Source organism: Saccopteryx bilineata, chromosome 2, assembly GCF_036850765.1.
Source record: "Saccopteryx bilineata isolate mSacBil1 chromosome 2, mSacBil1_pri_phased_curated, whole genome shotgun sequence".
In the NCBI taxonomy this organism is placed as follows: domain Eukaryota; kingdom Metazoa; phylum Chordata; class Mammalia; order Chiroptera; family Emballonuridae; genus Saccopteryx; species Saccopteryx bilineata.
Window position 1 is genome coordinate 55,124,821 of NC_089491.1, and position 16,159 is coordinate 55,140,979.

Genomic DNA, 16,159 nt, shown 5'->3' on the forward strand with positions numbered 1-16,159 from the left:
CCCACGTCACGGTACTTTACCTAAAGGCTTGTTGTTCTACCTGTTACTAGGTAAATGACACATGGTTTGGGGCTATCTTGCTGTCAAGATGTCTCCAACTTATTATACAACAAAATTTTCTTTCTTTTTTTTTAATTTGGAGTCCTTGGTCCTGTAAATATTAGAGGTTTCAACACCAGCTTTTGATGTGAATGTGCAAGAATAATCACTGGGTTCTCAGTATGTTCTCTCAGAGGGAAGAAAGCAACCCCCAAAGTGAAGGCTAAACCTAATGTATTTCCTCAAGGATAATCTACAGTGTCATATTGACAAAATATCTTAGATTTCTAGAAACATTCTTTTTTTTATTTTTTATTTTTATTTATTCATTTTAGAGAGGAGAGAGACAGAGAGAGAGAGGAGAGAGAGACAGGGGGAGGAGCTGGAAGCATCAACTCCCATATGTGCCTTGACCAGGCAAGCCCAGGGTTTCGAACCGGCGACCTCAGCATTTCCAGGTCAACGCTTTATCCACGGCACCACCACAGGTCAGGCTTTTTTCAGAAACATTCTTTTTTTTATTTTTTATTTTTATTTATTCATTTTAGAGAGGAGAGAGAAAGAGAGACAGAGAGAGAGAGGAGAGAGTTAGATTTCTAAATATCTTACCTCTAAAAATTCAAAAAATCTGACAAAGTCTTACAAACCATGGAAAGGTTTTGACCCATGGGCAGAAGTTATGCTAATTGAAATTTAATCATGTCATAATAAACTACTGAAAAAAATTATTCTAATGTTTTCCCAGGAATTGTCTCCTTCTCTAATATAACCCCACATTGGATTACAATATAGAAACTAGGTAGCCATATCAATTTCTTTTTTAAGTATTCATATTAACGGCAATTGATATTAATTATTAGACAATGCTTGATTTGAAAGCTGTGATAGAAGATAATGAGAATTACCTTGCAACAAATGACCAGGAATGGTGTATTAGCTTCCTGGGGACATAGTAACAAATTACCGCAAACTTGGTAGGTTGCAGCAACATAAAAATATTAACTCAAAGTCTGCAAGCCAGAAGTCTGAAATCAAGGTGTCAGCAGGGCCTTGCTCCTTCTGAAGGCTGCTTTTTCCAGTTTCTGGTGGCACCCGGTGTCCTTGGCTTGTGGCTGCAGAACTCTAACCCCTGTCTGTCTTCAATGGTCTTCTTTCTCCAAATCTCTTCTCTGTGTGTGTTTATATAGAAACACTTGTCATTGGATTTGGGGCTAAATTGTATATCCCAGAATGACCACAACTAGAGATCTTTAATTACATTTGCAATGATCCTTTTGTCAAATTAAGTCAGAGTCACAGGGTCTGGACTGTGGACATATCTTTTTGAAGGTAACCATTCAATCAATTATAGATGTGATATCACATTCATCACCACTGCCCCACAGTGAAGAATTGAAATCAGGTCATTCATATTCTACTTTTTTTGGTGGGAAGTGGTTTAGCAGGGTCTCCACATTCCCTGGATTCTAACATAAGCTCTGTTATTTCATAGGTCCAAAGATTTGAGCGTGTTAACAAACCGCTCTCTACCTCAGTAGTACTTCTCAATAAAATGAGGGATCCTAGCAGTACCTAGTTCAGAGGTTAATTAAAAGAATGATTTAGCCCTGGCCAGATAGCTTCATTTGTTGGAACATCATCCAATAGGCAAAGGTTGCCAGTTGGATCCCTGGTCAGGGAACATAACAAAAAAGATGGATGTTTCTGTTTCTCTCTCACTCTACCTTCCTCTCTCTCTCAAAACAATAAGTAAAATTTCAAAAATAGAGAATGACCTAATATCTGTAAGACACTTAATATTTGGCACATAATAATTATTTGAAAAACAGTAGCTTTGGTTCATAAAAAAGGAATGCTATATTCTTAGGGATTTAGAGGAGAAGTTGCTTTATGGAGGAGGTGATATTTGAAATAAATTTTAATGCATAAATGGGAAGAGATGCTAAGCAGAGAAAAGCATTTGAAAAGGTAGAGTGGATTAGCTTGACCAGGTGGCACAGTGGATCGAGCATTGGCCTGAGAAGCTGAAGACCCAGGTTCAAAACCCTAGGTTGCCGGCTTGAGCACAGGCTCACCAGCTTGAATGCAGGGTAGCCAGTTTAAGCATGGGATCATACACATGTCCCCATGGTTGCTGGCTTGAGTCTAAGGTCACTGACCTGAGAAAGGTGTCACTGGCTCTGCTGGAGCCCCCTGGTCAAAACACAGATGAGAAAGCAACAAATAAACAACTAAGGTACCACAACTATGAGTTGATCCTTCTCATCCCTCTCCCTTCCTGTCTTTCTGTCCCTCTCCTTTCTCTCTCTCTCTCTGTCTTGGGGAAAAAAAGGTAGAGAGGCTAAAAAAAATCTTTGCATGGTTAAAAAATAAAGTGAGATGGAAGAAGAGCCTGAAAAATATCTACTTCAATCAGAACTGCAGAATGATCCTTGAATTGTCAATCTCTTTTATATCTCGTAGCTAGTGGCTTGGTCCTGTGGATTCAGTCACGTACATATTTTTCACTCTCTTGGCATCTTTATTCCCAATTGCTATGACCTAGATCTGGGCTCCATTAAAACCTTCCTGGGCTATTATGATAGTTTTTTATATTAAGATTGCATACAGCAGCCAGAAAGAACGACAAAATTTAAACAGCTTAACTAAATAGGGTTTTGTATTTCTTACACAACAAAATATCTAAAGGTAAGTGGCTGCTGCTTCCATTGCTTCAGCAGCTCCATGACCATTGGAATGATATCTTTACCACGCTTTGCTTCTTTTCCTTTGGCTGCTGCATGGCTGCTGCAGCTCTATTTATCCATCCATATTCAGAACAATAAGAAAGAAAAGAAAAGAAACCAAACAATGGCCTGACCAGTTGGCTCAGTGGTAGACGTTAGGCCAGTGTGTGAATGTCCCAGGTTGATTCCCAGTCAGAGCACACAGGAAAAGTGCCCATCTGCTTCTCCACCCTTCCCCCTCTTGCTTCTCTTTCTTTCTCTCTCTCTTTATTTCCTGCAGCCATGGCTCAATTGAAACAAGATGGCTCCATTGGAGTGAGTTGGTACTGGATGCTGTGGATGGTTCCAAGGCCTCTGCCTCAGCCACTAAGAAGAGCTTGGTTGCTAAGGAATGGAATAATATCCCAGAGGAGCAGAGCATCACCTCCTAGTGGGCTTACTGGGTGGACCCAGTCGGGGTGCATGTAGGAGTCTATCTCTCTGCCTCCCCTCCTCTCATTGAATAAAGAAAAAGAAGAAGAAGAAGAGGGAAAGACAATGTCAACCACATCTGCATCATTCTGCTTGAGTCTTATTACTATCAGCGAAGATGAAGTATTTGGTTTGCTGTGCATTCATTGAAAATAAAAAGTGGGTTTAATTATCAAGACAGGAAGGTAGGCTGGATGTTGAGAGTACAATTAACATTGTCTGCCAAACCTTATATCTTGTGGTCTTGTCTCCAGACTCTCCTCCAAGTCATGCTCCTCTCTAACAGTCTAAACAGCTTCCAAATAGATGAACATGATCGTATTATTTTATTAACTTTCAGTCAGCATGCAGAGTACATCACATGTCATTCAGTAACATCTATCATTGAATTTATTTCCCTTTCCAGTGTCATCTATTGCTATTTTACTCCCTTATATTTTGTAATATGTATATCTGCTATGATTCTCTCACCTTCCTCTTAGTCACTATGCACCTAGGATTTTGTCTAGAAGATGGGAGATGCTCAATACATATGTGTGGTATGAATGAAAGATTTCCTCATAAAACCAAGTTTATGTTGCCTCTATACTTCAATTTTTACTGTTCTCTTTGTTTGTTAGGCCCTTACTCCACACTGTAGACCCCCAAAATGCCAATTTAATATTCAGGATATTCTATTCTATGAAACCTCATTTTGTTTGTTCTTTTTTCCATTCTTGTCCATTGGAGTGGATGCTGTAATATCTTGCGCAGGTCTGTACTTCAGTATTAATGCACACATCTTGTCAATCCTTGGAAATTTCTACTACTAACAGATCTCAACCCCCCACAATTTTGTCTTTGGTTTCAGGATTTTCTAGCTTTAGATCTCTCTTCCCGGGGTGGCCTGCAGCTATGCTTGACTGGTGCCAAGAAACAAAGGCCCTGCTGCGCTGGCTCAGTTTGAAACAGCTGTGAAGGCTCATTCCAGCTCCACTGCTCCCCGGAGGATCAACTGAGACTTTGGTTGCAACAGCATCTATATTGTGGGTCAGGTTACCTCTCTGCCTCAATCTCCTTTCCCTACTTCCTAACAAAGATATATTCTGATCATCCACCTCAATAAAACTCGATGGAGAATTCCCATTCAGAATATGTTTCTAGGGAATCCAATCAAAAGCAGCTATATTGGTATTTGTGACAAACTGCCTATCGTTTTTTGACCAATGCTGGCCAAGTAGGGATGTTTAGCATCTTTATAAACAGACTGTCTCCTGCAGTCAGCACTGCTTTGCAAGTCCGGAATGCTGGCCCACCAGAAAGATTATTTATCATGCATTCAAACATAGGAAGAAAGGTTTTTCTAAAGAAAGTGCTATTAAGAAGACCTTTCACCTCCTCCCAAAAAACTAGCCCCTTTATTTTATGTTTCTCCTTTTATTTTATCAAATTAATCAGACACAAATGTCTGCATTCATACAATGACTTACATTAATTTTAATGTTCATCTTTCATCTGATCCCACCCACATACACCCACCCTTACCACACACATAAATATCTTCCTATATACACATACAACATTATTCTTGACAGTGAGAAGGAGGTATCCCAGAATTCTCAAATATAGGACACCTACATTAGCCCTTTCTCAAAAATAAAACAAAAAAAAGTGCTTAAATTTTTTTGCTTCATGTGTATATAGAATGAAATCAATTTACTACCCATTTTTAAAAATGAAATAGAGTTTGGTGCAAGAGCTAAAGATAACCATATATGGATAAGGTATAGCAGATGTTGGCTACCTATGTTTTTTGACCCCTGCCAAGAATACTATGATTCCTATCAAGGAATTCAGAGGCCAGTTAATGAGTATGGTTCACAAAGGCAGTTGTGTTACACAGTAGAATATCAATAGCAAAACCTGTGTATAACTTTGGCCTCCTCAAAACTTAACTACTAATAGCTTACAATTGACAGCCTTACTTAATAACATAAAAAGTAGCTTACATGTATTTTGTATATATATTATATATTCTGTTCTTATAATAAAGTAAGCTAGAGAAAATAAAATGTTATTAAGAAAATCACAAAAAGGTGAAAATACATTTGTAGTATTTATTTAAAAAATGGACGCACTCAATTCAAACACATATTGTTCAAAGGTCAACTATATATGCCAAATGCCTGACTTTTAGTAGACTTTTTATTACTGATATCTGCCATTATTATTATTAATATTATTGTTGTCATTGTTGTTATCTCAGGAAGTGTAATATAGGAAATCATATCATGAATTTTATCAGTGTAGTCATTCAAAATATATAATTTATGGGCTGAGAGAGGGTTTATCCCACAACACAAGAAATTTCTTTTCGTAAAAATATTAAGTATTGGCCCTGGCCGGTTGGCTCAGTGGTAGAGCGTCGGCCTGGCGTGCGGAAGTCCTGGGTTCGATTCCCAGCCAGGGCACACAGGAGAAGTGCCCATCTGCTTCTCCACCCCTTCCCCTCTCCTTCCTCTCTGTCTCTCTCTTCCCCTCCCGCAGCCGAGGCTCCATTGGAGCAAAGATGGCCCGGGCGCTGGGGGTGGCTCCATGGCCTCTGCCTCAGGCACTAGAGTGGCTCTGGTCACAACAGAGGGACGCCCAGGATGGGCAGAGCATCGCCCCCTGGTGGGTGTACCGGGTAGATCCCGGTAGGGCGCATGGGGGAGTCTGACTGCCTCCCCATTTCCAGCTTCGGAAAAATACAAAAAAAAAAAAAAAGTATTATAATATTTCTGTTTTTCTCTACTCATAGTGATTAAGCCTGAAAGAAAGAACTGTATTTCACTTGGGTATAATGAAATGTAAATTTTGACTTAACAGTACCTACTTCATTCCTAAAAAAAATAAAACAAAACCTCTCAATTTTCTGTTGCAAAAATCATACAATTAATTTTACCCTCAGATGAACAACACTTGGTCTGTGGCATATTCTGTGCTGGGCTAAATTTTTTACTCATTCTCAATTTCTCCAAGACATAAGAATTTTCCTTTAAATACTATATGATATTTTCCATTCTAATAAATTTTATTACTAGTGTAAAAAATTACTAATGAACAGTATACACATTGAAAGTAAAAGCAGCATTAATGAGTTTTTTTTAATTTTTCATGTATGTATTCAGGCTTAACAAGTCATAATCACATGTACAGGTTTGTTATGCAGTTTTATTAGCTTAATATATCCTATATCTAACATATAGGACCATAGCAAAGAAATAAAATCAATCATCTGGTAAGTTTTCATCATCACAACAATATTCAATAAGATGAACTTAGAATCAAATATTCATAATTTCAGTATCCTGACTTTTAAAATACAGTAATCACTCATGCAGTTTAGAAATAAAATTCTCTGGTTAATTTGGAATTTGATTAACTATTTAGGTGCAAATGGATTAATTATTTAAAATAAAATACATTTTATACTAAAACTATATTAAACATAAATGATGCTTTCCAGTATGAAATTTGGATTGCTCTAAAGAGTTTTTGAATTATTCAATGTATACAACATTAACAGAATGAAGAGATAAAAACCACAAGATTAAGCATTTGACAAAATTCAATACCTTTTCATAATAAAAAATAAAGCACTCAACAAACTAGGAATAGAAAAAAAAAACCTGCCTGACCTGTAGTGGTGCAGTGGATAAAGCGTCGACCTGGAAATGCTGAGGTCGCCTGTTCGAAACCCTGGGCTTGCCTGGTCAAGGCACATATGGGAGTTGATGCTTCCAGCACCTCCCCCCTTCTCTCTCTCTGTCTCTCTCTCCTCTCTCTCCCTCTCTGTCTCTCTCTCCTCTCTAAAAATGAATAAATAAAATTAAAAAAATTAAAAAAAGAAAAAAAAAATACCTCAACATAACAAAATCCATATGTTAAAAACCTATAGCTAATATTACATTCAATGGTAGAAGACTGAAAGCTTTTCTTCAAGATCAGAAACAAGACAAAAATGCCCACTTTTTCCATTTATATTCAACATAATACTTTAAGTATTTTAAGTTCTAGCCAGAGCAATTAGACATTAAAAAGAAATAAAAGACACCCAAAGCAGAAAGAAAGTCACAGATGACATAATCTTATACTTAGAAAACCTAAACAATTTTATTAAAAAAGTTCTAACCAATATATATAGCAAAGGTACAAAATACAAAATCAACTTACAAAAAAATAAGTTGTCTTTCTATATAATAAAAATAAACAATCTAGAAAGGAAATCTAGAAAACAATTACATCAAAACAATACTATTAAAAAAGGGTACTTAGGAAGTGAAAGGTTTGTCCGCTAAAAACTAGAAATCATTCTTGAAAGAAATTAAACAAGATACAAGTATATTAAAAGACATCCCATGCACATCAGAGTAATGACTTTGTGAAAGATACTCCTGATCTCTCCCCTTGAAATTTCAACAAATTAAACAACTACAATGCATTGGGCTTGCAGGCATGCCTTAAAGATACCATTGGGTTTGCAGGCATGCCTTAAAGATCCACACACTGAGCGTACTAAAGGTGGGACAGACAAAAAAGGAGGGTGCAAGTATAAAACACATTAGAGGTTGGCTCTGGGAAGAAGACAAAGCCAGAGTGGGTTTTTATTTTTCTCTCTCTGCCAGAGAAAGAAAGCTCAGGCTGTTTGAATTTTGTCTAAGTGGTATGGAGAGGGGAACCTGGAGTGACAGGGTCTCCTTCTGCCAGAAGAAGTGGTGAGATAGAGGGGCAGGGGGGAGATAAACCAAAGTGGTAAGAGCATGAGGTCATGGCCAGTGTTTCCATGGTCTGCCTGTCGCCCACACTAGGAAGACAAAGAAAGCTAAAGTATAGCCCCTAGCCTCCTGGATCCTGCCTCCTTCACCTCATGATATGGAGAGAGGCAGAGAAAAAAAACCCACAGCCAGCTTTCCAGAGCCATTCTCTCTCCTGAAGAACAGAGGTACTCTGGTACTCCATGTCCAGACCCCAGATCTACTGAAAGGTGAGGAGGAGTGCCCAGAAGCCTGACATCACCATTGCTAGAGCCATAAAGCTAGAAAGCCAAAGCTGTAAAGCCCTCACAACACGCCCCACTCACCAATGTGACTGTGTCCCTGCCTACATCAGCGGTAGTCAACCTGGTCCCTACCGACCACTAGTGGGCATTCCAGCTTTCATGGTGGGCTGTAGCAGAGCAACCAAAGTATAAATAAAAAGATTTAACTATATTATATTCTGCCAAACGTAGCAAAAATCAGACATAAAGTACTTGGTAAGTAATTATTATTATATGCTTTAACTTGCTGTAACTTTGTTTTCTAAATTTTATAAAGTTACTTCCCTACTTTATAAATTACAATTACTGTGGAACCAGTGAGTGGTTAGAAAATTTTACTACTAACAGAGATACAAAAGTGGGTGGTAGGTATAAAAGGGTTGACTACCCCTGGCCTACATCATTGTGACCACAACATCTCAGCAAAGGATAACCCAGAAACTTCAGAGCTAAAACTTGTAATAGAGCAACACCTACTGGAATAAACCTCTCAAAACCAAAGTGTATTGTTCATTTTTTTTTTTTTTACATCACGATCAAATGGGGTTCATTTCAGGAACACAAGGATGGTTCAACATACAAGAATTGATAAACATCATACACCACATCCACATTAACAAAACAAAGAACAAAAATCATATGATCCTATCAATAGGTGCAGAAAAAATATTTGATAAGATACAAAATCCCTTTAAATTTAAAACACTCAATAAAATCGGAATAGAAGGAAAGTACCTCAACATAATAAAGGCCATATATGACAACCTATCAGCTAATATCATACTTATTGGTGAAAAAGTGAAGTCCTTTCCTCTAAAAACAGGAAAAAGACAATGCAGCCCACTCTCTCCACTTTCATTCCATATAGTTTTGAAAGTTTTAGCCAGAGCTATCAGGCAAAAGAAAGAAATAATAGGCATCTATATTGGAAAAGTAGAAGTAAAGATATCGCTTATTGCAGATGACATGATCCTATTTATAGAAAACCTCAAAGACTCCACCGAAAAACTATTAGAAATAATAAAGCAAGACAGTAATGTCGCAGAATACTAAATATACAAAAGTCTACTGCTTTTCTATATGCCAACAATAAAACTTCAGAAAATGAACTAAAAAATAAAATTCCTTTTACAGTTGCTACCAAAAAAAAAAAAAATCTAGGAATAAACTTAAGAAAGATGTGGTTTTAATTTGCATTTCTCTAATGATTAGTGGTGTTGAACATTTTCTTTTATCTGTCTATTGGGCATCTATATGTCCTCTTTGGAAAAGTGTTATTCATTTCTTTTGCCCATTTTTTTTATCGTATTGTTTGTTTTCCTGGTGTTGAGTTTTACATGTTCTTTATAAATTTTGGTTATTAACCCCTTATCAGATATATTGTCGAATATGGTTTCCCATTGTGTGGTTTGTTTTTTTATTCTGATCATATTGTCTTTAGCTGTGCAAAAGCTTTTTAGTTTGATATAGCCACATTTGTTTATTCTGTCTTTTATTTCTCTTTCCCATGGAGATAAATCAGCAAATATATTGCTGTGAGAGATGTTGGTGAGCTTACTGCCTATATTTTCTTCTAAGATGCTTATGGTTTCACAGCTTACATTTAAGTCTTTTATCCATTTTGAGTTTATTTTTGTGAATGGTGTAAGTTGGTGGTTTAGTTTCATTTTTTTGGAGGTAGCTGTTCAATTTTCCCAACACCCTTTGTTAAAGAGGCTGCCTTTACTCCATTGTATGCTCTTACCTCCTTTGTCAAATATCAAATGTCCATATAGGTGTGGGTTTATTCCTGGGTTCTCTGTTCTGTTCCATTGATCTATATGCCTGTTCTTATGCCAGTACCAAGCTGTTTTGAGTACAATGGCCTTGTAGTATAACTTGATATCAGGAAGTGTGATACTTCCCAGTTTATTCTTCTTTTTCAAGATTGCTGAGGCTATTCGTGTTCTTTTTTGGTTCCATACAAATTTTTGGAATATGTGTTCTATATCTTTGAAGGATGTCATTGTTATTTTAATTGGTATTGCATTGAATTTATAAATTGCTTTGGGTAATATAGACATTTTAATAATGTTTATTCTTCCTAACCATAAACATGGTATATACTTCCACTTGTTTGTATCTTCCTTGATTTCTTTTATCAATGTTTTATAATTTTCCGAGTATAAGTCTTTAACCTCCTTGGTTAAAAAAACCACAATGAGATACCACCTCACACCAACCAGAATAGCGCTCATTAACAAAACAACACACGATAGGTGCTGGTGAGGATGTGGAGAAAGGGGAACCCTCCTGTACTGCTGGTGGGAATGCAGACTGGTGCAGCCACTGTGGAAAACAGTATGGAGATTCCTCAAAAAATTAAAAATGAATCTGCCTTTTGACCCAGCCATCCCACTTTTAGGAATATATCCCAAGAACACCTTATTATCGATTAAAAAAAAAGATATGCACAGCCATGTTTATGGCAGCATTGTTTACAATAGTGAAGATGTGGAAACAGCCCAAGTGTCCATCAGTGGATGAGTGGATTAAAAAGCTGTGGTACATATATACAATGGAATATTATGGAGCCATGAAAAAATAAGGAAATATTACCTTTTGCAACAACATGGATGGACTTGGAAACTATTATGTTAAGTGAAATAAGCGAGGCAGAGAAAATAATATCATATGATCTCACTCATTTGAGGAGTCCAAGGAACAAGGAGAACTGAGGAACGGAGCTAAGACAGAGGAGGGATCAAAGGGACCAGAGGAAAAGAGGACAGAGGGAAAGGGGATGATAGGATGGGATAAACCTGAAGGGACATGGGGAGGGTGCTGTTGGGAGGGGATCAAAGAAGATGTTGAAGGGAATAAGGGGAGGGAGGATGCATTCAGGGCAATACTAGAATCTATGTAAACACAATTAATTAAATAAAAAAGAAAATAAACAAAAGAAAAAAGAAAGGATGTGTGAAGGACCTATATACTGAAAACTATAAAACATTATTGAAAGAAATAGAAAAAGACAAAATGAAATAGAAAAATATTATATGTTCATGGTTTGGAAGAATCAACATAGTTAAAATGGCCATATTACCTAAAGCTATATACAAATTTAATGCAATCCCCATAAAAATCTCAATGTCTTTTTAAAAAAAAATAGAACAAAAAATTACCAAGTTTGTATGAAACCATAAAGAAACCCAAATAGCCAAAGCAATCTTGAGGAAAAAGAATGAAAGTAGAGGCATCACACTACCTGATTTCAAATTATACTATAGAGCCACAATAAACAAGACAATATAGTATTGGCAGAAAAACAGCCACACAGACCAATGGAACAAAATCGAAAGCTCAAGGATAAAACCACACATATATGGACAAATCGTCTTCAACAATGCAGCCAAAAACACACAATGGGAAAAAAAAAAGCCTCTTTAATAAATTGTGCTGGGAAAATTGGAAAGCCACATGCAAAATAATGAAACTTGACTACAGTTTGCCCCTCCCTCTACTCAAAAATTAACTTGAAATAAATCAAAGACCTAAATATAAGATAGGAAACAATAAATTACATAGAAGAAAACAGGTACTAAACTTATGAACCTCAGCCATAAAAAAACAATTTACGAATTTGACCCCAAAGTCAAGGGAAAGAAAGGCAAAAATAAATGAATGAGATTATATCAAACTAAAAAGCTTCTGAACAGCAAAAGAAACTGACAATAAAACAAATAGGCAGCCAATTAAATGGGAAATGGTATTTACAAACAGCAGTTTCAAAAAAGTGTTAATATTCAAAATATGCAAAGAACTCACAAATCTCAGCCATAAACAAGCAAACAATCCAATTAAAAACTGGGGAGAAGAGGCCCTGGCCGGTTGGCTCAGTGGTGGAGCGTCGGGCTGGCGTGCAGAAGTCAGGAGTTCGATTCCTGGCCAGGGCACACAGGAGAGGCACTCATCTGCTTCTCCACCCCTCCCCCTCTCCTTCCTCTCTGTCTCTCTCTTCCCTTTCCACAGCCGAGGCTCCATTGGAGCAAATATGGCCCGGGCGCTGGGGATGGCTCCTTGGCCTCTGCCCCAGGCGCTAGTGTGGCTCTGGTCCCAAAAGAGTGATGCCCTGGAGGGGCAGAGCATCGCCCCCTAGTGGGCAGAGTGTTGCCCCCTGGTGGGCGTGCCGGGTGGATCCCAGTCAGGCGCATGCGGGAGTCTGTCTGACTGTCTCTCCCCATTTCCAGCTTCAGAAAAATACAAAAAAAAAACAAAAAAAAAAAAACTGGGGAGAAGACCCGAACAGACACTTCTCCCAAAAGGATATACAAATGGCCAACAACTTTATGAAAAGATGCTCATCTTCACTAGCTATTCAAGAAATGCAAATCAAAACTACAGTGAGATACCACCTCACACCTGTCAGATTGGTTGTTATCAATAAGACAGGTAATAAGTGTTGGAGAGGCTGTGTAAAAAAAGGAATCTTCATTCACTGCTAGTGGGAATACAAATTAGTACAACCATTATGGAAGAAAGTACAGTGGTTTCTCAAAAAAATTAAGAATAGAACTACCATATGACCCAGCAACCCCTCTACTGGGTATCTACCCAAAAAACTCGTAAACATTGGTACACAAAAACACATGCACTCTCATGTTCATCACAGCATTACTCACAGTGGCCAAAACATGAAAACAGCGAAGGGTCTCTCAATATAATATTGGATAGAGAAGATGTGGAATGGAATACTACTCATCCATACAAAATGACAATATAATGACATTTACAACAACATGGATGGACCTTGAGACCATTATACTGAGTGAAATAAGTAAATTAAGAAAAAGCTAAGAACTGTATGATTTGACACATGGGTAGGATATTAAGCTGAGATTCTTGGACATAGATAAAAGTGAAATGGTAATGGGAAAGGTATAGTGAAGGAGAAGGAGGAAGGCCCTAGGGGAAAGGTGTAAAGAGGGGCAAATATAAGGTGATGGAAAATGATTTGATTTTGGAGGATGGGTATACAACATAATCAACAGTTTAAATGCTATAGAAATGTTCACCTGAAACTATGTTCTCTAATTGATCAATATTACCATGTTACATTTAATTTTTTGAATAAAATTAAATTTAAAAAAATACATCTCATTTTATGAATCAAAATTTCAATAGCTTTTTTACAGAAAAGAACATGTGTCCAAATATTCATATGGTATCTTAAGGGGCCCTAAATGACCAAAACAATCTTGAAGAAGAAAAAAGCTGTAGACCTTTTATTCTCTGATTTTTAAAACTACAACAAAGCTATAGTAATCAGAAGTCAAACACATAGACCAATAGAATAGAATAGGTGGTCAAATTATCAAATAGTATTGGCACCCTGTAGAAAAACCATTTGACCATATATGTGACCATCAAAATTAAAAAGTTTTGTTATAAGCAGAGTAATAGGGCAGCCCACACCATGGGAGAAAATATTTGCACATCATGTATCTGACAAGGAATTAATGTCCAGATGATATAAAGAATGCCTACAACTCAACAATAATAATCTAAGAGAATAATATGGGCAAAGGACTTGAACAGACATTTTCTGAAATATACAAACAGCCAGAAAGCACAGGAAAGATGCTCAACATCACTAATCACACAGAAAGGCAAATCATACCACAATGAGCTATCACTTCACAACCATTGTACTGGCTATTATAAAACCAAAACAAAAATCCCAGGAAATAACAGATATGTCGAGGTTGTGGAGAAATTGTAAACTTTCTACATTGCTGATGGGAATATGAAATGGTGCCAGGAGCTGTGGAAAACAATATGGCGTTTTTTTCAAAGAATTAGACATTTAATTACTCTATGACTGTAAAAGACAGTCTTTCTGATCAAACTTTAATGAGGCTTATCTGAGCCCTCTTTGACTAAACCTTGCCCTGGTCCCTGTCCTCAATTGGCCTAGTCCAGTTATAGAAAGAATCTTTGCCAAGTCAGGTTAAAGGGAATCACTCACCCTTGAGAAGAGATCAAGTTCCTAATCTCTCACACTTGATAATTGATCACCTACCTTTGCCTCCAGAATTCTTTTAAGTCAGTTTAGCATGAATTTCTCTACCCTCCATGTCTCCTCTTAGTAATTTCTCATCAACTAAGCCCTTCAGTTTGCTGACTGGCTAAAATTTCTAGCTCTTCTTGACCAGTCTCTCTCCCCTGTTGTGATAGTTTTGACACCCATTGCAATGGTCCTGAGTAAAATCTTCCTTACTGGTTAAAAGTGTCAAAATAAATATTTCTTTAACATGATCCAGAAATTAACTTCACGTGTATATCCAAATAACCAAGTATAGGGACTCAACAGGTATTTTGACACCCATGTTCATAGCAGCATTATTCACTATAATCAAAAGGTGAAAGCAACCCAACTGGCCATTGATGGATCAATGGATAATCATGATATAGTATATACATACAAACAATAAAATATTATTTAACTTTATAAAGAAAGGAAATTATGACAGATGCTGCAACATAAATAAGCCTTGAGGACATTCTGCTATGTGAAATAAGCCAGTTACAGAAGGAAAAATACTGTATAATTCCACTTATATGAAGTACCAAGAATAATCAAATCCATAGAGACAAAAAGTAGAATGGTAGTTTTTAAGGGCTGGGAGCAAGAAAGAATGGGAAGTTACTGTTTGGTATGTAATACCACTGAACTGGACACTTAAAATATGATTAATGGTAAATGTTAAAAAAAATATATTTGCCACAATAAAAAAATGTATGACTGAATATCTCAAGTGGAAAACTAATTCTCAACACATTAGGCTTTTTTTTTTTCAGTTAGTAGTATTATAAGACAGTTCCAGCTTATTTTATATATTCATCATTCAGTTGATGCCATGATATAATTTTTTTTACAGAGACAGAGACAGTCAGAGAGAGAGAGATAGATAGGGACAGACAGACAGGAATGGAGAGAGATGAGAAGCATCAATCATTAGTTTTTTGTTCCGACATCTTAGTTGTTCATTGATTGCTTTCTCATATGTGCCTTGACCGCGGGCCTTCAGCAGACCGAGTAACCCCTTGCTCAAGCCAGCAACCTTGGGTCCAAGCTGGTGAGCTTTTGCTCAAACCAGATGAGCCTGGGCTCAAGCTGGTGACCTTGGGGTCTTGAACCTGAGTACTCTGCATCCCAGTCTGACCCTCTGTTTACTGCGCCACTGCCTGGTCAAGCAGCCATGATATAAATTTTTAAAAAATAAACATAGTCGTGGTCAAAATTTTTCTTTCTTTTGTTGTTGTTGTTATTATTATTATTATTTAGACAATTAAATTTAACAAAGTGACATTGGCCAATCAGAATACATAGATTTAGAGAAAACATCTCCACATCATTTGGACAGTTGATTATGCTGTATACCCATCACTCAAAGTCAAATCATCTTCTGTCACCCTATATTTTGTTTCTCTTTAAGCCCCCCCCCACCTATGCCATCTCCTTCCCCTCCCCTGTTAACCACTGCACTTTTATCTATGTCCATAAATCTCAATTTTGTGTCCACTTATGTATGGAATCAACAGTTCTTAGCTTTTTCTGATTTACTTATTTTACTCATTATAATGTTGTCAAGGTCCATCCATGTTGTTGTAAATGATACTATGCCATCATTTCTTATGGCTGAGTAGTATTCCATTGTATATATGTACCACATCTTCTTTATCCAATCCTCTATTGAAGGGCATTTTAGCTGTTTCCATGTCTTGGCCACTGTGAACAATGCTATAATGAACATGGCGGTGCATGTGTCTTTACGTACCAATGTAAAAATTCCCTTTCAGGCATTGCCTTGTGTTGATTAAT